This window comes from Dryobates pubescens, chromosome 27 (genome assembly GCF_014839835.1).
Source record: "Dryobates pubescens isolate bDryPub1 chromosome 27, bDryPub1.pri, whole genome shotgun sequence".
NCBI classification, from domain to species: Eukaryota; Metazoa; Chordata; class Aves; order Piciformes; family Picidae; genus Dryobates; species Dryobates pubescens.
Genome location: NC_071638.1, coordinates 7,633,868 through 7,656,400, shown reverse-complemented (window position 1 = coordinate 7,656,400; position 22,533 = coordinate 7,633,868). Strand labels below are relative to the sequence as shown.

At 47.6% G+C, this 22,533-nt stretch overlaps 1 protein-coding gene across 2 annotated transcripts in view; it reads left to right on the top strand.

Annotated features, from left to right (window-relative positions):
* The first annotated feature begins 541 nt into the window (after positions 1-541).
* The window catches only part of LOC104296364 (synaptotagmin-1), a 524,009-nt gene continuing 502,017 nt past the window's right edge, over positions 542-22,533 (top strand). Inside the window, exon 1 of one of the 2 annotated variants that reach the window (XM_054173953.1) lies at positions 542-888. The gene's annotated coding sequence lies outside the window, so the exon portion shown is untranslated. The remainder of the gene's footprint in view (positions 889-22,533) is intronic. The other variant, XM_054173952.1, reaches the window with a different exon arrangement.

The following is a 22,533-nucleotide window of genomic DNA, read 5'->3' as shown; positions in this document are numbered from 1 at the left end:
CTCGACCGGTGGCTCGGTCGCGACTCCCCGGGGCGGGCTGATCAAGAGCTCGACGCAGAGGGAAAGCCGCACACGGCCGGCTCCCCGAAAGTACCGAGTACCGGGGGTCTGCGACAGCACTTGGAGGGGTCGTCGCCACCTCCGCTTCCTGCCTCGCCCCCCCACCCTGACAGCCCAGAGCCAGCGCCGCGCCTTGCCCGGGGCACCCGTGGTACCCGAAGACCGCCTGTGTCTGTGGCACAGCGCCCCGTGCCTCCAGCCGATGTCCCTGCGGCGGACCCGGTGCCAGCCCCGGCCACCATGCGCGGGGATGCCATCCGCATCCTCATCCTCACCGTATCCCTCAACCTCCCCCGCCCACGCTGCCGCTGCCCAGCCCCGCCCCGCCCCGCCCGACGGGGCGGACAGGGACCGAGCGGCCGCGGGATGGGCGAGGCCGGCGCGGCGGCTCCACCCATGCAGGGCGCCGGACGATTGGCTGTCGGAGCCCGTCTCCCCGCCCCCCAGCCAATGAGGGTGGCGGGCCGGGGGTGATGGGCTGCCTCTCGCGGGAGGGATTCCTGGAGACGCTGCAGTGTGGCGGCGCTCCCGGCGCCGCGCAGCCCCTGTGCCGCCTCCGCCTCCCTCCCCACCCGCCTTCCTCCCCACCCGACTTGCCCAGCCCGCCGGTGGCCACTGCCGCCGCTTAAACTTAACGCCCGGCGCGCCGCCAGCCCGCTGAGCGCGGGGGAGGGGGGGCCAGGGCAGCCTTCCTGCCGTGCGCGGGGGCGATCTGCCGCGCACCCCGCCGAGCACCGCAGCCTCGCCCCGGGAGGGGCCCGTGCGCGCCTGGCGGTGCCGCGGGGAGAGGCTGAAGGACGACCCGGCTGCGCCCGCCTGGGCTGTCAGGTAAGGCAGCGCTTCGGGGCTGCCCGCCGCCGCGCCCGGGCGGTGTCTCCTCGGGTTGGGGGGGCTGGGAGGGAGGGGGGCTCCCGCTGGCTCGCTGCGCGGGCGGGGGGAGAGCACATGCTCCGGGGGCGGCTGGCGGCGCCGCCTGCCCGGCGGCTCTGCTCGCGGCTGCCAGGGGGCGGAGGCCCACCCCCGGGGCGGTTACTGGAGGATGGGGAGGGGGGCGGCTCAGACAAAGGGGGCACCCGCGCCCCCCACCTCCGCGGTGCTTCACCGTCGCCCCCGCCCCGGCTGTGGGAGCGGGGTGTCGTCCGCCTTCCCTCCCTCCTTCTTTTCCCCACCCTCTCTCTCTCCCACCTTCTCTCTCCCCGCTACCCTTTCTCTCCCCCCTTTCTGCCTCTTCCCCTCTCCCCTTCGTTGCCCGGAGCCAGCGCCTAGGCGGCCGCCGGGCCAAGTTGTTTCACCTGGCTGCTGCCGCGGTGCCCCCGCCCTGGTCAGGGTGGTTTGTCCCGGCGGGCGCCCCGGCCGGGGGCGGTGGGACGCGGCGGTGTGCTTCTCCCAGCCCCTGAGCTGTGACCTTCCCTTCTGCCCGCTGGGCAGCATCTCATCGTTTGTGTATCAATTTGCAGAAAGCCTTTCCTACGTTGCTTAGAGAGGCTGTCAAGCGAATGCATTTTCTTTACGTGCAATTTCATTTCGGTTTCCTCGGACGTTATTTCCTTCATCTTACTTAAAGCTGCTTGCCTTGCTTTGATTTCAGGTGTATTGTGGTTTGACTTACATGTGTACAAAGTATGCGTAGGGGATCAGCGCTCTGTTTAAAAGTTAATTTTGCCTATCAAACTCTACTAGGCAGAGTACTGAGAAAGTGGCAAAGGATGTTAATATTTCTATTGTCTCTAGTCTTCTGAAATAAAGATATCAAACGACTACCGGCTTCTGGTAGTCAGTATAGTAAGTAAATTAAATGTAGTCATTGGAATGAGCCTTTATGGCACTTTCAACAATCTGTAATTCAATCATCTCTGATACAAGCTGCCTTTTGCTATTATTCATCAGACCCAGCTGAGTGATTCCTGTCAGATGGGAAGTGGTAGAGAGAAATCTCTAGGTAAATGTAACTGGAAATCTTTCCAAGCGGAGTCCGAAATGAGCACAGAAAAGCACTTGGCCACAATCTCAAGGCAGATGTTAGCATCCAAATAAATCATTCCTTCTGATTGTCTGGGGGGGATGTCGAGTCTTATTTTTCCTTATTTAATAGCTATTTGCGGGCGAAGAAGGCGCTCTCTGTTTATTGCCTCGTAAACTCAATGCAAAACGCTGTAGTGCAATCGTATTTCACCGGCTCTGAAACGATACTCTCCGTGCCCAGGTTGGCAGAGTAATTTTAGGTTACACATACGTGTTGCAGACCACAGCTAGACTACTAATCGGCAGTGGTGGTATTGATCCTTTGAGCAGCTATGCAGCGAGCCCTCGGTGTTGTGCCTTGATCTCTTACGTGCTGTTTAAAACCGCTCCATCGTCCATGAGAGTTACTCCATCCGAAGAAAACAGAAGATGGTAGTTGTAGACCCAAGGGGAGACTCCTTTCCCTGCTGGGTTGACATCCAAAGTTACAGATGAGCAGTTGTTTTAGAAGTGATCCTGAAAAAGGTGGCAGCGGCGGCGGTGGTGGTGGTTGGGGGGGGCAGCTTTTTGAGCACAAGGACAAGCAGGAATCAAACTAATTTGCCTTGTGAGGATATGAAATGACATCTCCTCCCCAGGCTTAAATAAATCTGCTCAGAAAAAGTGTAAGGAAATTCCATGTGTGTCTGGAAGAGTGTTTTCTCCTCTGTCTTGAAAGCAAGCGACCTGATTTTGTGTATTAAGAGTCAAATGCATATAGGTTGGTTTGTTGTTGTGTTTCCCCCCCACCCCCCTTAGAAGCCTCTTGGAATTGTAGTTCTATTAGCAGCGTCTGAGGGGAATATACTTTAATGTGGTCTATTACTTGGCTTGTGGTAATAGTTGCTCAAAATTTGCATGCATGCAATTCATAAATTGAAAATATATATGGCTTGAAAAACAGAGTGTAGGCAGCTTGAGTGAGAAGAGATAATTTAAGGAAAGAACCACAGGGCAGAAGATAATGACATACTGTAGGAAATAATCATGCTCCTGCACTTGCAAAAGCAGAAAATGCTCCAGTGTAGCCATTTCAGACAAGCCCAATTTTCCTTCACATTAAGAGTGCCTAAGTGAGCCTTATTAATCTTTGATGCAAAAGATGCTAATTCCATTTTAAGGGTTGATGCTGGAATTTAAAGAGGTAGCTCCCAGGCTAGCAGTGCAGGTCTAATAATGGCTTGCCATGGATGCCCTATATAGCGGTGGTAAGTGGGGTATAGCCTTCTCTGTGACACTGGTGGGTGAGAAGCCCTTTAAAACTATAGCTACAAAGCAGTGTTGAACAGTCTGAAATGTTCTCTCACCTTAATCATAACTTAAGTAGGCTTATAAGAGCCCCAGAGATGTTCAGTGTTGGTAAGCATGGTAGTTGAGGAGGTGTGAGATAAGGGAATGTTCTGTTTGGCAGAAACCTAGGAGGAAGGGGGGCGAAAACCAAGCTATACTTTTCCAGCTAGCAGAGAGAGAGACCGGAAACATAAAATCAATTTTTATGGCTTTCTTGCAGGGATGGCTGTAATAAGTAAAAAGGAGCAGCTTAGGGTCTTGGCAGAAGTTTTTTAAAGCCACTCAGCCACACAGAAACCCTGCTAATTGATATTTCCTCGCATGGAAGTGCAGCTCTTCTTCTGTTATCAGAGTCTCTTTCTTGTCCTTTTGTTGTCACGGTCATCTTCTTGTCCTTTCAGCAGACAAGTACTGGTGTGTGAATGTGTGTTTGTTTATATTACCTTTAGTACTCGTGTGTGAATGTGTATTGACTTACATTACCTTTATTTATATGTACATTTAAACATCCAGATCCATTCTTACCAGGAACCACGTTCCAAATGAGGATTGTGTGCAGCCTCGCGTTACCTGCCGTGGAAGAGACGTTGAAGTTTGCGATACGCTGGAAAGGTGCAGGAGAATATTTATACATACCCAGAAGAAAAGCCTGGGGGAGTTGTGACATGTGGATACCATCACCTCCTTCCCTCTGCTGGTGATGGCCACATAAATGTGCAGCTTTAAAGAAAGAAAGACTTGGTTTGATTTGCTTTGAGGTTTTTCTTTCTTATATGGAATGTTTGTTTTAAGCATCACTCAGTATCTGGGAAAGAAGCTTAATTAGAAGTACACATAAGGGAGGCTTGTTAGCCAACTATGAGTTTGTGTTTACTGCTGACATTTGCTAAAGATACTTGAGGTTAAAATAAAAGCATTTGCCAGGCTGAATAAATAAAGCATTATGTTAACAAATATTTTCAGGATAGTTACGTGCAAATGTCATCTTCGCCGGAGCAGGCTTTCCACCTTCCTGGTGCACCCCAGTAAGGAGGAGGGATTAGGGAAATGCTGCTTGTGCTGTTGCATCTTTTGCAGAAATGCCAGATACCAAAGCTGAATGCGTGAGGAGGACGACAGCTGACAGAGGCTCTTCATAGATTTCTGTGGCGAAGGGGGATGAGAGCAGGCTGCAGGCAATCTTTCTCGGGGACTACGTGGACTAGCCAAGTGATTTCTAGGAGTGCTTGGAGAAAAAGTTGGCTAAATAAAAAGAAATAAAAATTGTTTCATTTTTTTTGTTGTTTGTTTTGTTGTTTTTTTGTTGTTGTTGTGCGTTGGTTTGGTTTTGTTTCCTGAAACACGTAATGACCCAAAGCCAGATATGACCTGCAGTAAAACCATCCCCTTAATAATCCCTTTTGACCAATGCCTCATCAAAATGCTTTAGGGGCTGGCTTTTCTGTTGTTTATTTTCCTCAGTGACTCAATGAGTAGCATTTCTTGGGCCTTCTGTTTGCTATAAATGCTTATAATAGGCTTGATTATATTTTTTCCTTTCCCCTTAACCTGTTTTCTTACCACTGCTCATCTGGAATTTTATTTCCTCAGAACAGCAGGCACAGAACACTTCCCCCTCTCCAACCTAGAGGGAGTGATGTTGCCACCTTTTGAATTCTCAGAGGTGTGCCAAGTGAGGATGGCGCTTCCACTTTTTCTGGCCATCCTTAAAAGATGCTGGGAGAGATGTGTCGGAACACAAAGCAGACCTAGAATGTCTCCTGTGTGGCGTAGTTATTGGATAAGCTACTGGTATTTGATTCTTCCAAACTGAAGACCCTACAAATTTGAGTGTCACCAGAAATGATCCAGGCAGGCTGTTATTCATCAGCTCCAATTAATTATGTGAATTTAATGTACCAGGAAAACAAAACTTTAGGCAGAAGTGAAAGCAGCCTCGTTACTTTAACGATGCTGTCTCAGGCGCTCCTCAGTTTTAATAACGTTGCCATGGTTGTAGTGATGAGGTAGTGCAGTGCCTCAAAGCTGCTCCGTGCTGATTTAATGAAGTTGATTAAAAATCCCTTTACAAGTTCTGTTTTCTACCTTTATGTTGAGGGTGTTGCTTTTGTTCGTGCGGTCGAAAACTGGTATTGAAAAGCAGTTGCAGCAGTGGAAAGGTAGCAACCACTTATTTGCCTCTGGGGCATCAGCTTGCTTCCCCCATCTCTATTTGCTTCCATAATAAAATAGTCACAGAATCAACCAGGCTGGAAAAGACTTCAGAGATCAGCAAGTCCAACTTTCCACCTGACACCTGCTGATGACTAAACCATGGCTCCAACTGCCACATCCACACCTTTTTTGAACACCTCCAGGGATGGTGATTCTACCACCACCCTGGGCAGCACATTCCAATGGCCAATTACTCTTTCTGGGAAGAACTTTCTCCTAACCTCCAGCCTAGACTTCCTCTGGTGCAGCTTGAGCCTGTGTCCTCTTCTGTGTTCTGGTGCTGGTTGCCTGGGAGAAGAGACCAACCCCCACCTGACTACAGCCTCCCTTCAGGTAGTTGTAGACAGCAATAAGGTCTCCCCAGAGCCTCCTCTTCTCCAGGCTAAGCAACCCCAGCTCCCTCAGCCTCTCCTCACAGGGCTGTGCTCCAGACCCCTCCCCAGCTTTGTTGTCCTCTGCACATGGTCAAGTATCTCAATGTTGCTCTTAAAATGAGGAACCCAGAGCTTGACACAGGACTCAAGGTGTGGCCTAACCAGTGCTGAGTAACATTCCAGGCAAAATAGGTTTGGAAGTTGTCTTTGGGTGTTTGTTTGTTTGTTTGTTTGCTGGGCTTTGTGTTTGTTTTTGTTGGTGGATTTTTTTTTATTGGTGGTGTGTGTTTGGGGTTGTTTTTTTAATTAAAGAAGGCCTGCCTCTGTTTGTTGAAGTGCTAAGCTTTCTGTTTTGATTTCTGCAAGACCTTTGATTTAGCTTGGGATGATCTCATTGTATTGTAGAAGGGCACCATGCTGAAAGAGTAAATATTTCCTTTCTTTTAAACTTAAGGGACTGCAGGTGAGATAAGTGTGTGGAGAACGGCCATCTACCATAATTCCAGCTCTGTTCATTACCTTTAACAATGATCTGGAGCCAAATGCAGAAATCCATAGGCATGAGTATTAATTCAGTTTGGCACAAAAGGCCGAGGCGGAGTTGAGAACGGTGCTATTAGAGCCTGGTTTAATTTGGTTTGTCATCCTGCTGCATCTAAGTAGGTGTTTTTAAGAAAGCAAAGGGGAATGCTTTTGCCTCCTTCCAGTAAAAAAAAGCTGCAATTTCTGCTGAATGGATGATTCTTGGAAGAAATGTGGGGATTGCAGCCAGGGGGATGTCATCTCTCCTAGAATCAACCAGGTTGGAAAAGACCTCGGAGATCATCAAGTCCAACCTATTACCTAACACCTCCTGGCAACTAAACCATGGCTCCCAGTGCCACTTCCAGTCCTTTATTGAACATCTCCAGGATGGTGGCTCCACTGCCTCCCTGGGCAGCACATTCCAGAGACCTTCTTGTTCTCTACAACTCCCTGAAGGGAGGTTGTAGCCAGGTGGGGGTTGGTCTCTTCTCCCAGGCCACAAGCAACAGAACAAGAGGACACAGTCTCAAACTGTGCCAGGGGAAGTTTGGGCTGGATGTGAGGAAGTAGTTCTTCTCAGAAAGAGTGATTGGCCATTGGAATGGGCTGCCCAGGGAAGTGGTGGAATCACCATCACTGGAGGTGTTTAGGAAGGGACTGGATGGGACACTTGGTGCCATGGTTTAGTTGATTAAATAGTGTTGGACGATAGGTTGGACTCGTTGATCTCAAAGGTCTTTTCCAACTTGGTCTGGTCTGGTCTATTCTATTCTCTTCTATTCTATTCTGTTCTTTTCTATACTATTCTATGAAGAACTTTCTCCTCACCTCTGAGCCTAAACTTCCCTTGGCACAGCATGAGAGTATGTCCTTTCAGGTCATTGTAGAGAGCAATAAGGTCTCCCCTGAGCTCTTCATTGCCAGGCTAAACACCCTTAGCTTCCTCAGCCTCTTCTCATAGGGCTTGTGCTCGAGGGCTCTCCCCAACCTTGTTGCCCTTCTCTGGGCATGTTCAAGTGATTCAATGTCCTTCTTAAATTGAGGAGCCCAGAACTGGACACAGTCCTGAGGGTGTATCATTGTGTTAAAGAGCGGAGGTGCCCCACACAGCTGTAAACACTGAAATGTGGAGAGTAGGAAGTGTACCCACCTTCAAAAAGGGTGCTGGATGACTGCAATTAGGTTAGAGGAAGGACTCAGGAGTTGCATGATTTGACTTGTGCCAAATGTGCTTCTTAATGAGACTCCTAAACTCTTAGTACTCTTTGGAAAGCTTTATATATTGCCAAGAGATTCCTTGAGTGTTACGCAGTGGAAATCCTGCTACTAAAATGCGCTCTAATAGATAGAAGTTCATGCAGCATCCTGGTTGGGGATGCTGTATTGGGTTTGGCTGTGATGGAGCTGGATCTCCCCATAGCATCTTTCCTAGTGCTGTGTTTTGTTGTGGTAGCTGGAATGGCATCAGTAACACACCAGTGATTTGGCTACTGCAGGGCAGTGCTTGCATGACACCCAGGCTGTGCTTTTCCCACATTCCCCTCACAATTGTAGACGGAGGGTTGGGCAAAATCTTGGGAGGGGATGAAGCTGGGGCCAGCTGACCCAAACTGACCACAGGGCTATTCCATGCTGCATGAAGTCAGCTCAGATATAATGGCCAAGGGGAAGAAGGAAGTAGATATGACTTGATGGTCTGTCCTTCTGAGCAACTGTTACATATATTCAAGCTCTGCTTTCCATGGAGGCCAGACATCATCTGCTGAAAGGAAGTAGAGTAACGTCTATAGAATAGAATTGACTAGGTTGAAAAAGACCTTCCAGATCATTGAGTCCAACCTATCATCCAACACTATCTAATCAACTAAACCATGGCATCAAGCACTCCATCCAGTCTCTTCCTAAATACCTCCAGTGATGGTGACTCCACCACCTTCCTGGGCACCGCATTCCAAGGGCCAATCTCTCTTTCTGTGAAGAACTTCTCTTGCTTCTGTGCATACCTTTGCTTTTGACTTTGCCTAATTAAACTGCTCCTATCTTGGCTCATGAATCTCTTGTGTATTTTTCCTCTTTGCCCTGTCCATCTAAGAATGGCTTTGGTGGCCATCTGACCCCCAGCCAGGACTGAGCCCCCGGACATGCATGCTACAACGGCTCAGCCCGGGAAGAATGTTTCTGTGGGTGTCTATGGAAGTGTTGCAATTTGGAAACGAAAATGTAGTTGTGGACAGAATTTCCCCCAGGTTTCAGACAGTTTGAGAGAGGTGGACTCCTCAGAGTTTACATTATAATAATGATCAGTCCATCTAATTCAGTTGGTCTGAAGAATTATAACAACAGATAGGTTAAAATCATTCCACTGGAGCACTGAAAAAGCTTCTCTCTTGCAGCAGTTTGTTTGCTCCTTTTTTGCCTGCTCACTGTTTTCCTGAGGAGACTGGTTTTTATCCTTTTTTTTTCTTCCTGAACTCTCTATATCACTGTTTTCTTGCCTTTTAACTGGACCAGGTGCAAGTTGTAGCTTTCATAGAGAACTTGGAGCATTTCTGATTGGTGTTAACCCAGGAGAACAGAGCAGATAATTAGCTGTCCTCTGGTTTGAAGATCACCACACCGTTGACCTTGCTACCATTAGCTCCTCTGGTGTCTCTTGGATGAGATCATCTTTTTTGTACCAGGTGTGGCATGTTGCTCATCTACTGTGAGCAGGCTATGTCTGAACTTCTCTTAAGCTGCCATTTTATTGTCTAAAATCTGCTTTTTAAATGATTTTTTTTTTTGTCCCCACCATACCAACAAGAAATTTCTGCTTATTTATCTAACTGGTGTTTACCTTTAATTTGAAGCCCGTTGAAACTGATAACTGCTGATGTGGGGCTTTTGGTTTGGATGATAGGGGTTTTTTTTGTGTGTTGGTTGTTTGGTTTGGTTTGTTTTTTACCAACTTTTTTCCCCTCTATGTCCTAAACCTATAAATTATCTTAGAGCAGTTCTGGTTTAAACAGAGAATGCCTGAAGTGAGGTTGCAGCCAGGTGGGGGTTGGTCTCTTCTCCCAGGCAACCAGCAACAGAACAAGAGGACACAGTCTCAGGCTGTGCCAGGGGGAAGTTTAGGCTTGATCTTGGAAAGAAGCTCTTCCCAGAAAGAAAGATTTGCCATTGGAATGTGCTGCGCAGGAAGGTGGTGGAGTCAGGGTCCCTGGAGGTGTTTAAGAAAAGACTGAATGAGGCACTTAGTGCCATGGTTTAGTTGATTAGTTAGGGTTGAGTGATCAGTTGGACTTGATGATCTTGGAGATGTCTTTCAACCTGGGTGATTCTGTGATTCTTTCTGATGTGGGAGGACCAATATCATGTGTCCCATCAGCCTGGCCTGGGCTTCTGTAAATAGGCCTTAATTAGTTTGCAGTTTCCCATCAGTCAGGTTCCATCTGAAGGACTGTGTTCTTCCAAACCTGTTCTGGAGCTGGCCTTGCAGGTGGCAGTCATCTGAGCCAGGGAACCCTGTCATAAGTCTGCTTTGCACAAGGATAAACTTGGAGATAATATTCCATGTTGTCTTTCCATGTGTTAAGCCGTGGTTGGTTAATCGATGGTAATTTTAGGCTGGAGGTGAGGAGAAAGTTCTTCACAGAGAGAGTTGTTAGCCATTGGAATGTGCTGCCCAGGGAGGTGGTGGAGTCACCGTCCCTGGAGGTGTTCAAGAGGGGACTGGACGTGGCACTTGGTGCCATGGTTTAGTAGTCATGAGGTGTCGGCTGCCAGGTTGGACTTGATGATCTTTGAGGTCCCTTCCAACCTTACTGATTCTATGATTCTAATGGTAACACAATGGGTGTCCCTTATGAGAGTGACACAGTTCTACTCAAGTGTCAAGTAAAAGTCATGTTTGAGAGGGTCCTTCCTCTGAATTTCCAAAGGTATGTCCATGAGTAGTCCAGGTGAGGGTGGAAGACAAATAACATTTTGACTGCAAATGGAGTGTCTGAGTGGTTGAATTGCAGAATGTCTGCATCCTGGAGTGAAAAGTTTCCCTCTCTTCCGACAGCAGCATCTTTAATTAGAATACATAGAATACATAGAATAAACCAGGTTGGAAGAGACCTTCAAGATCATCGCGTCCAACCCATCAACCAATCCAACACCGCCCAAACAACTAACCCACGGCACCAAGCACCCCATCAAGTCTTCTCCTGAAAACCTCCAGTGATGGCGACTCCACCACCTCCCCAGGCAGCCCATTCCAATGTGCAATCACTCTTTCTGTATAGAACTTTTTTCTAGCATCCAGCCTGAACCTCCCCTGGTGCAGCCTAAGACTGTGTCCTCTTGTTCTGGTACTGCTTGCCTGGGAGAAGAGACCAACATCCATCTGTCCACAACCTCCCTTCAGGTAGTTGTAGAGAGCAATAAGGTCACCCCTGAGTCTCCTCTTCTCCAGGCTAAGCAACCCCAGCTCCCTCAGCCTCTCCTCGTAGGGCTTGTGTTCCAAACCCCTCACCAACTTTGTTGCTCTTCTCTGGACTCGTTCCAGCAAGTCAACATCCTTCCTAAACTGAGGGGCCCAGAACTGGACACAGTACTCGAGGTGTGGCCTAACCAGTGCAGTGTACAGGGGCAGAATGACCTCCCTGCTCCTGCTGGCCACGCTGCTCCTGATGCAGGCCAGGATGCCATTGGCCCTCTTAGCTGCCTGGGCACACTGCAGGCTCATGTTCAGTCTACCATCAACCAGCACCCCCAGGTCCCTCTCAGCCTGACTGCTCTCCAGCCACTCTGACCCCAGCCTGTAGCTCTGCATGGGGTTGCTGTGGCCAATGTGCAGAACCCGGCACTTGGATGTGTTAAATCTCATGCCGTTGAACTCTGCCCATCTGTCCAGCCTGTCGAGGTCCCTCTGCAGAGCCTCTCTACCCTCCAGCAGATCAACTCCTGCCCCCAGCTTGGTGTCGTCAGCAAATTAAAGATGTGCTTGCTGAATTGTTACGTTTGATAAGTGTATCTGGGACATTAAGATTTCCTCAGGAAAATTCTGACAGCAGATGCCCTTTCATCTTTCCCATAGTTTTCATTTCATGGATTTATTTGTTTTCCATCTAATAATGACTTATCTTGCCCTGCCTCTTCAGCTTTCTTCAAGCTCCGTTAGCTTTACTCAGCTGCTAGTGAGAGGCTGAGGAACACCATGAAAGATCCGCGTGACCTTGACAGAGGTCAATCCTTCATGATATGCTGCAGCTATGTAAAGCCTTTGCTGCTCTCATCTAGTATATTTGTTCTGGTTTTGTAAATACTCCATAGCAGGACTGAAAGGTTTGTTTTCTCTATTAATGTGTATTTAGTGCTCTTCTAGCTTCCTGGGACAGGGTAACATGAAAACTTACAAGTAGCTGTCTGGGACAAGAAGTACAAGGAGTCACCTCCCGTAGTTCTTTCTTGCATTTGTCATTTTATATATATATATATATATATATATATATGAATATATATCTCCCCATTTAATAATGACTTGGAGCCACAATATTTGACATGCAAATATTGGCTTGGCAGATTGTACACTGGCTAATAATTGTGAGCTGTTTGGGGGGGGTGGGTGGAAATATGTTCTTTATAAATATTGATGGAAGTTCTGTGTTGTTATAGGTAAGCAAGGGATGAAACCTGCTAAGAATATCAGCATTTTAGAAGGAGAATATTGAAATATTTATTACTGTTATCAGGCAGCTAGAGCTCCTGCTTTTTGAACTGAGCAGTGTTTACCCAGGTAGCATCAAGTGGCTTCTAAAGCAGCAGCTGGGGAAATGTCCCTTAAAGGTAATGAATCAGAGATCTGCAGGCGTAGTACAATAGAATGGAATGGAATGGAATAGAATGGAATGGAATAGAATAGAATGGAATGGAATAGAATAGAATGGAATGGAATGGAATGGAATGGAATGGAATACTGCCTGCACTGCTGTTGAAGGATTCAACGCTGTGTGTGTGATCCCCAGCGTGGCACTATGTTGTGGTGCATTTTAACAGCTATACCCAATGGCTACTTTGCAAGTCATTACTTTTTTTGTTGTTGGCCTATCATTGCTAGGATTGCTGCTTCTTACAAAATGGAATAGTTAGTCAGAAAAACAGTTCTTGTCATTGTGCCCCTGTACTCTGCATTGGTTAGGCCACACCTTGAGTACTGTGTCCAGTTCCGGGCCCCTCAGTTTAAGAAGGACATTGAGACACTTGAATGTGTCCAACAACGAGGCTGGGGAGAGGCCTTGGGCACAGCCCTGTGAGGAGAGGCTGAGGGAGCTGGGATTGTTTAGCCTGGAAAAGAGGAGGCTCAGGGGTGACCTTGTTGCCCTCTACAACTACCTGAAAGGTGGTTGTAGCCAGGAAGGGGTTGGTCTCTTCTCCCAGGCAACCAGCACCAGAACAAGGGGACACAGTCTCAAGCTGTGCCAGGGGAGGTTTTGACTCGAGGAGAAAGTTCTTCACTGAGGGAGTCATTCGCCATTGAATTGTGCTGCCCAGGGAGGTGGTGGAGTCACCATCCCTGGAGGTGTTCAAGAGGAGACTGGATGTGGCACTTGGTGCCATGGTCTAGTCATGAGGTCTGTGGTGAGAGGTTGGACTCGATGATCCTCGAGGTCTCTTCCAACCTTAGTGATACTGTGATACTGTGAAATGTATCCCCAAAGCCAAACCCTTTTTTCTTTCCTGTCTGTCTGGATAGCTCAAGATGCCAAAATGCATGCATTCCATCTAGGTGAAAGGAAAAATAATGTCATCATTTTAAAGGAGCTTGTCAATAGTTACCCATAGCTGACAGCTGCTTTTAAAATTTCCTTCTCATATTACCACAAAGCTGGGAGCATTTAATTAGCTTTGGGTTGACGTTTGGCTCTTGGAATGCCTCTGCTAGTCAGTTAGTTTTAAACCAGTTTACAAGTTCAGTAGCATTAGCTGATTTCAGAGAATAAACCTGTATCATTTGCAGAAAGGGATGGTCACCTGGCATGCCTTTGCTGGAGTGTTACTGTCTTCTGCTATTTTGTTCTGTGACCTTTTTTTGTGATGAAAAGTAATACCATAAGCATAAAGGTGGATAGAAGTGCATAGGTGGATGTAGTGAGTACTAAGCCCAGTTAAAGATGCCCTCAGATTGCAGGATGTTAGGGGTTGGAAGGGACCTTTGGAGATCATTGAGTCCAACCCCCCTGCCACAGCAGGACCACAGAATCCAGCACAGGTCATGCAGGAATGCATCAAGATGGCTCTTGAAAGGCTCCAGAGAAGGAGAATTCGCAGCCTCTCTGGGCAGCCTGTTCCAGTGCTCTGTGACCCTCCCAGTGAAGAAGTTCCTCCTCACGCTGAGGTGGAAGCTGCTGTGCTGTGGTTTCCATCCATTGCCATTTGCCCTATCCCAGGGTGCAACTGAACAGAGCCTGCCCCCTCCCTCTTGACCCACAGCCCTCTCAGTCTTCTCCTCTCCAGAGTAAATAGCCCCAGGGCTCTCAGCCTCTCCTCATCAGGCTGTGCTCCAGTCCCTTCATCATCCTTGCAGCCCTCTATTGGACTTTCTCCAGCAGATCCCTGTCCCTATTGAACTGGGGAGCCCAAACCTGGATGCAATATTCCAGGTGAGGTCTCACCAGGGTAGAGCAGAGGGGGAGGAGAAGCTCCCTGGATCTGCTGGACACACTCTGAATGCACCCTAGGATCCCCTTGGCTCTCTTGGCCACCAGGGCACATTGCTGTCCCACGCAGAACTTGTTGTCCACCAACACTCCCAGGCCTTCCACAGGGCTGCTCTCCAGCAGATCACCTCCCTGCCTGTACTGCTGCAGTTTATTCCTTCCCACTTATCCTTGTTGAGCCTCACTAGGCTCCTCTTTGCCCAGCCCTCCAGTCTGTCCAAGTCTTGCTGATTCTTTGCAGTTAACAAATTATTGAAGGGTTTTTTTCTTTCATTATGCCAGGTGTTGGCTACTTCTTGAGTCCTTTTGGGATAAATTGATGATTCTGAATAGCTTTGAGAGTGAGGCTGTTGAGATAGTGTAAGAACTTTAGCTGTGAAAGATACTGGTTCAGCCTGTCCTACTTAAGAACCATAAGTGCTGGTAAGATACTTAAAGTAGTTGCTTCAATCAGGCTTAGAGATAATTGTATTGAATAAATTCTTAGTACACATTTTATGAAGTGTACTGCAAATAATGTAGAACTGTGCTTAGTGTTTATCACTTGTAAAAGCAGATTAAGGGAATGTCCTGGAACTTTCCCACTCTGAAACACCACCAGCAGGTTTACTGATTGTGGTTAGCCAAGTTAGCAGTTCAAAGCTATTGCCTCATCATTATTGTGTGGTTTCTGTATGTATGCATCATGTCCAGAGAAGGGCCATGAGGATGAGCAGAAGGCTGGAGCTCCTCTCCTATGAGAACAGACTGAGGGAGTAGGGGTTGTTCAGTCTGGAGAAGAGAAGGCTCCCAGGAGACCTTCTTGTGGCCTTCCAGTATCTGAAGGGGCTACATGAAAGCTGGGGAGGGACTTTTGAGGCTGTCAGGGAGTGATAGGACTGGGGGGAATGGATCAAAACTAGAAATGGGCAGATTCAGATTGGATGTTAGGAAGAAATTCTTCATGATGAGAGTGGTGAGACACTGGCACAGGTTGCCCAGGGAGGTAATGGAAGCCTCATCCCTGGAGGTTTTGGAGGCCAGGCTGGATGTGGCTGTGAGCAGTCTGCTGTAGTGTGAGGTGTCCCTGGCCATGGCAGGGGGATTGGAACTGAATGATCCTTGAGGTCCCTTCCAACCCTAACAATTCCATGATTCTAAATGGTAGTAGGTAATGTGTTTAGCAGTGGATCATGTGAGCTGAGGGACATCCTGGTCCTTCAGTGAGGATCAACAATTCTGTATGTGTTGGTGCAGAGATAATGACCTACAGAAGCCCTGCACAGGGCAGGTAGAAGCAGTTCTAGCTGCTTAGTTGCAGCAAGTTTAGTCTCTTAAGACTGACATGCAATAAACATACTAAGCAGTATCCTTGCAGGTGTGAATGCAGTCACAGAGTGCACAGTAGCTGTCAGTTTTAACAGTAGGAACTACATGTTTCTTTTTCCTAAGTAAGGCACACAGAGCAAGCCTGAAACCCACAATGTGCTGAAATGTTCCTGTTACAAAGCAACTGCTTCAGGCCACATGGCTTTTTCCATTGGATTTGGCCTAATGTACATCCAGTTCTAGCCTACTTAGACCATAATTCTTAGTGTATTTCTCAGTGAAATGTATTTCCTTTTATTAGGTGAGCTGAGTTTGAGCCCAGAAATTTGTTGTTTGTATTTTGTGGTTTAGGTTTGGGTTTTGTTTGTTGGGTTTGGGGTTTTTTTTGTTGGCTTTGGTGTGTGTTTGTTGTTTTGGGGTTTGTTGGGTTTGGGGTTTGTGGGTTTGTGTTTTTTTTGTGGGTTTGGGGTTTGTGGGTTTGGGGTTTGTTGGGTTTGGGGGTTGTTTGTTGGGTTTGGGGTTTGTTTGTGGGTTTGGGGTTTGTTTGCTTGGTTTGGTGTTTCTTGGGTTTGGGGTTTGTGGGTTTGGGGTTTGTGGGTTTGAGGTTTGTTGGGTTTGGAGTTTGTGGGTTTGGGGTTTGTTTGTTTCCCTCAACTTGGACAAGATGACCTTTGTGAGTCTCTTCCAACCCCATGCAATCTGTAGCTCTGGTGTAAAGGAAAGAAACTATTTCCAGCTCCAATAATACTTCATGACAGAAAGTGAGCCCCAGGGCTTCTCTGACAGAGGAACTGCTAAAGTTCTGCTACATCATCTTCCCCAGTATAGGAGCCACTTCATCTGTCTGGAGGGGGATGTAATTATTGGAGACTTCTGTTCTCCTTTTCAATGAGAAGTTGATACAGGAGAATGTTTAATCCTACTCTGCCATGGGATAGTGTAAAGGAGCAAAAGAAACCAAAAGGACAACTTTTAACTACCCAGGTCGCCTGTCTGGAGGGTGGACCTGCAGATCTAGCAGTAAAGATTTTAGGATTAACTTCAAAGTGTGCAAGTCTGTACACATCAATTGGTCATTTATATTATGTAGGAGCCAATCAAAGTAGTGTCTTATTGATGTGGTGAAATATTAAATCCCATATGACAGATGGGGATCAATGGCAGAGGGAGATTAAGGTTAGGATTCATCTCCTTTAACTTTAAATACCCTCAGAAGGTGATTCATGTGACCTACCTTAGGCATCTGTCTTGGTGGAAGACAGACTGCTCTCTGGAGGCATCTTCCATTCCAGTGACTGTAAAAAGTCTGGGACAACTAAGTGGGACTTAATCAACTAATTTTTAGAGACCTGACATGGGACACTTAGAACAAGTGATGTGCCTCAGGCCTTACTGAGGAGCTGAAAACTGAACTCATGTCCTTTGAAGCCAAATTAACGGTGCTAATCACGATACCGGCATTTTTATGCAGAGGAGAATTAGACCTGTGTCTAAAACTGGAATGTGGTGACTGCTTGAAGTTGCTTTTAGGAGTTGCAAACAAAAAAAAAAGTAATTGGCCCATAGAGGGGTGATGGCATATTTGGAAATGCCCAATTAAAATCTGCCTGGTATTTATTTTGCTGCAGTTAGTGTTGCTGTGTCGGATTCACTGGGGAACGTGTCAGCCTCGGATGTGCAGTAAGTCTGTGCAAGAGTCTGGGTTTAAAGAGAATGTTTGAAGATAACTGCTTTGATGTATAAAATAGCAAATTTGTCTGTATACAGAGTCTCTGCAGTGCTGGCAGGAAGGAATGAACTTTATAACCTGAAGTAGAGTTCTCAGAATCATAGAATTGTTAGGGTTGGAAGGGACCTCAAGGATCATCCAGTTCCAACCCCCCTGACATGGACAGTGGCATTGAGTGCACCCTCAGCAAGTTTGCTGGTGACACCAAGCTGTGTGGTGCAGCAGACACGCTGGAGGGAAGGGATGCCATCCAGAGGGACCTGGACAGGCTGGAGAGGTGGGCACAAGCCAGCCTCATGAGGTTCAACAAGACCGAGTGCAGGGTCCTGCAGCTGGGTCGAGGCAATCCCAGGCACAAATCCAGGCTGGGCAGTGACTGGCTGGAAAGCAGCCTTGAGGAGAGAGACTTGAAGCTCAACAGGAGCTCTCAATGTGCACTTGCAGCCCAGAAAGCCAATCAGATCCTGGGCTGCAGCAAGAGAAGTGTGGCCAGCAGGTCAAGGGAGGTGATTCTCCCCCTCTACTCAGCTCTGGTGAGACCCCACCTGCAGTACTACATCCAGTTCTGGAGCCCCTATTACAAGAGGGATCTGGAAATGCTGGAAGGTGTCCAGAGAAGGGCCACGAGGATGAGCAGAGGGCTGGAGCACCTCTCCTATGAGGACAGACTGAAGGACTTGGGACTGTTCAGTCTGGAGAAGAGAAGGCTCCGAGGCGACCTAATTGTGGCTTTCCAGTATATGAAGGGGGCTACAAGAAGGCTGGGGAGGGACTTCTGAGGGTGTCAGGGAGTGATAGGACTAGGGGGAATGGAAAAAAAAAATACAAATGGATAGATTCAGATTGGAAGTTGATCCCCATGAGGGTGGTGAGACACTGGCACAGGTGGCCCAGGGGGGTGGTAGAAGCCTCATCCCTGGAGGTTTTGAAGGCCAGGCTGGCTGTGTCTGTGATCAACCTGCTGTAGTGTAAGGTGTCTCTGCCATTGGCAGGGGGTTTGAACTGAATGATCCTTGAGGTCCCTTCCAACCCTAGCAATTCTGTGATAATGCTTCCTGAAACCTGAATACTGAAGCTCATAAGGAGAGTTCTGTTGGCTTCATCAGGCTTTGGATCTTGCCCCAAAGCATGCAGGGAACAAAGCATGCCTGCACCAATTGGTAGGGATGGAAATAATCATGCTTGGCAGTGTGTGGGAAGGCTTGTCAGAGTGCTTCTCTGGTCAGCAGAGCTCTTGAAGCAGCGCAGGAAAGCAACAGCTCAGGTGTTTCTAGTGTGTGGGTTTTTTTTCTCCCCTTCTGAACTGCATTAAATTTTGTCTCTAAACCACACAACACCCAGAATCCTGTAAAATGTGCCTGAAGCCTTTAGTTTTGGTGTGGTTCACAACTGTGATCAAATCACGTTTTCCTCTGAGCCGTGGTGCGGAGTGTTTCGATATAGCTTGCTGTCATTTGCACAGAGCAACCTGCTTGGGTGATTTTGGTAGCAGGAGGACCCCTTAAATGCATGGCATCCCCTCTCTACATGGAAATGTGCTGTGGTGTTCGAGCTTCAGAGTGTAAAATTATGTGTTTACTTATTTATTTTCAGTGAAGGGCTGTGGAAAAAAGGCAGGGGAGAAATTCTGCTGCATTAAGGTAAAACAAGCTGGTAATGTGGAGAGTAAAACATGCTGTATGTTTGCAACTCAAGGATTTTGTTGGTGTAGTTTCCCCCTCCCCCCCACCCCCCCCAAATATTAGGACAGGGCTCTTGGTTTCACAGCACTTTGTCTTGTAGAGATTGTATCTTCATGCCAGGTCTAAAGTTAATTGTCTAGGAATCATTTTCCAGGGCACTGTTTTCTGTCACAGCGAGAGGGTTGCTGTCTTCTGTCATGGTTTAGAGCAGGACAGATTGTTCTAATGCCCCTGGGGCAAAAGCAGACCTCTTCACACACAGGACTGGAGTATTGGAAAGTTTAAAGTGGAAAAGCTTCTCACAAGCTAGAATAGGATAGAATAGACCAGACCAGACCAGACCAGGTTAGAAGAGACCTTCAAGATCATCACGTCCAACCTATCAACCAATCCAACACCACCTAATCAATTAAACCATGGCACCAAGCACCCCATCAAGTTTCCTCCTGAACACCTCCAATGATGGTGACTCCACCACCTCCTTGGGCAGCCCATTCCAATGGGCAATCACTCTCTCTGTGTAGAATTTCCTCCTGACATCCAGCCTAAACCTCCCCTGGCTCAGCTTGAGACTGTGTCCTCTTGTTCTGGTGCTGTCTGCCTGGGAGAAGAGACCAACATCCGTCTGTCTACAACCTCCCTTCAGGTAGTTGTAGAGAGCAATAAGGTCACCCCTGATCCTCCTCCAGGCTAAGCAACCCCATCTCCCTCAGTCTCTCCTCATAGGGCTGTGTTCCAAACCCCTCACCAACTTTGTTGCCCTTCTCTGGACACGCTCCAGCAAGTCAACATCCTTCCTAAACTGAGGGGCCCAGAATTGGACACAGGTCTCCAGATGTGGCCTAACCAGTGCAGTGTACAGGGGCAGAATGACCTCCCTGCTCCTGCTGGCCACACTGTTCCTGATGTACAAGGCATAGTGATGAGCACAGCAAAGCATAGGAAATACAAAGGAATGCAGATCTGGGTTTCACAGAGAAGCTCATTAAGCCAAAAGCTTCACACCAAAACCTCCAGCAAATCAGACCAAACCCCAGCACTCCTCTCCCAGCCTAGGGTTCAATATGCACCCCGGGGCTTGTTCTTCCCCCCACCATTTCTAAGCTGGTTTGAGGCTGGCCAGGCCTGAAACTGCCTCCCCTCAGTCCCTGGGACCAGGCGCGAACAGGCCAATATTGCGCAGCAAAAATTAGTTTGGCCTTGAAGGCTGCAGATAAGACTGGAACCATCCTCCCCCCGCAGCAGATAAGGCAGCTCACTGCATCCAGGGATGTGCAGAGGAGGAAAGAGAGCGAGCTGGCCTTGCAGCCTATTTATAAAGAGATATCAGGCTGATGGGATTGAATAACAAAAATGGCAATTCCCTACATCTACCTCCTGGACCTTTCTGGTCCTCCTGGAGGACTCAACTCTGTGGCTGGTTTTTTTTAAGGCACCCACCTCAAGCCATGACATCTTGATGCCTTTGGTCATGAGAATTGCTCCTCTGTTTTTATCCTCCTTTCAAGTCAGCAGGCAGACATGCTTTTAGAGCTGAATGAACCTTTAGAAGCTAGACATCAACTATATATAAATACAGAACTGTACATCTAAATGTGTCATGCTGTCAGTGTACAACTGTTTTCTCTACCAATATGGAAATTGCCACTTATCTGCATTCTCTCCCTGTCCTACTTCCTCCACATATGTTGATATTCACTCAAGTGAAAGAGGCCAATTATACTTTGGCCATTCTATAAATAATGCAGAAGTTGTCAGCAGCAGAGGAAAATTTGTGTTGGGGAACTGAGGGAGTGAATAAGGAAATAAAAGCACCTTTTAATGAGGGTGGTGATCTGTTTCTGTATCACTTCATGTAAAAGAAGGTATTAAAAGAAGCCTGCACCTAAACCCCAAACAAATAAACCAACCAACCAAACATCCCTCCCCCCCCCCCAAAAAAAAAAAGGAAACCCAACCAACCAGAGATTTTTAGCAGTTAATTTCTCATCTCAGAATTTAAACTTCATAAAATCCCAGGTCAGTCCTCCATCAGAATAGTTTGCAGTCTTTTTCCTCTTGATTTTTCTCCAGGACCTTCTGGGGAGCAGGCATTGCATCTTTCCCCTTGGCCAGTAGAGGTGCTGAGCTGCACTTGATGGAGGGATGCTGTGGGGTTGCAGAAGGGCTGGAAGGAAGTGTCCATGCCTCTCTTATCCCTGTGAAAAATACAGTACAATCTGGAGTCAGACTACCTTGAAAGTAAATTAATTAGGCTCATTAAAGGTGGACTCATGAACTTCAGAGCAGCTGGGGTTGGCTTTCTGTAGCTGTTGTTGGTAGGGCCAGGGCCAAGGTGCTTGCTGGGGCACAGGCTGACTTGAAGCTACTGTAAAGCTCCCCAGGCTAAATAGCACCTGGGCCCCTTCTTTTGGGCGGTGGCTGAAATGTGATCCCAGGAGGGGACTTGAGCATGTCCTGTATGAAGAGAGACTGAGAGCCCTGGGGCTTTTTAGTCTGGAGAAGAGAAGGCTAAGAGGGGATCTGATCAATGTCTATCAATAGCTGAGAGGTGGGTGTCAAGTGGAGGGGGCCAAGCTCTTTTGGGTGGTGCACAATAATAAGCCAAGGAACAGTGGGTACAAACTTGTACAGAGAAGGTTTCACCACAGCATGAGGAGAAACTTTCTTTCCAGTGAGGGTGACAGAGCCCTGGAACAGGCTGCTCAGTGAATTTGTGGAGTCTCCTTCTGTGGACACATTCAAAACCCACCTGGATGCATTCCTGTGCAGACTACCCTGGGGGATCCTGCTTTGGCAGGAGCATTGGACTTGGTGATCTCTGGAGGTCCCTTTCAACCTCTAATGTTCTGTGATGCTGTTCAGAATATGTTTAGCCTTTTGTTTCCTTCTCCAACTGCTGTTTCTCTCAAGTATTATTTTGTAGAGAGAGAGGATGCTGTGGCCTTGAATTTAGTTGCATGTAAGCAACCACTCAGAGGGTCTTGCTGGCCTGACAGCAGTCTCTGCTGAGGTCTGCTAGGGTGTGCATCAGCTGGGACTGCAATGTCTCTAAGGCATCAACAGTAGATGAGCAATGTGCTAGTGCTTGCCTCCTAACTGACTTTGTTTTCCAGTGGTGATGCTCCTGATGTAGCTGTTAAAAAGGATACAAACAGAAAGAGATAAAGAAAAGTCTGCATCTTTGATGAGGCTTAAAACAGGAGTAATAAGGAGATAAGCAACTATCTCCTATTTTTGATCAAGCAGCTGAAAATTTTCCTCATTATCTTTACTCTTTTCATGATTGAGCTGTTTGGTTCCAGATGGCTCCTAGGCATGTGAGGACAGGGACATACACAGTCCAATCTGTTCAGCTGCAGGCTTCTCATCAGACACAACCAAGGTGCTGGGGCTGCTGACCCGTTCAGAGCCGTGCAGCAGCCAGTTCTCTAGAAGTTCCTTTGGTGCTTTCATTTCCAGGTGCAAAGGCTTAGAAGCTGCATCCTTTTGCTGGAAGGAAGAGGTTTAAAAGTTGAGGAACTGAAAGGCAAAACTGCAGCCACCTATCACCTTTCTAACAAAACTGAATTTGTCAGTATTTCTAAATGAGTCCACAGTAACAAAACATTGTGAACATTTTTGCTCCAGGTGTTTTTCAGTGAACCATTTGTTGGTTTGGG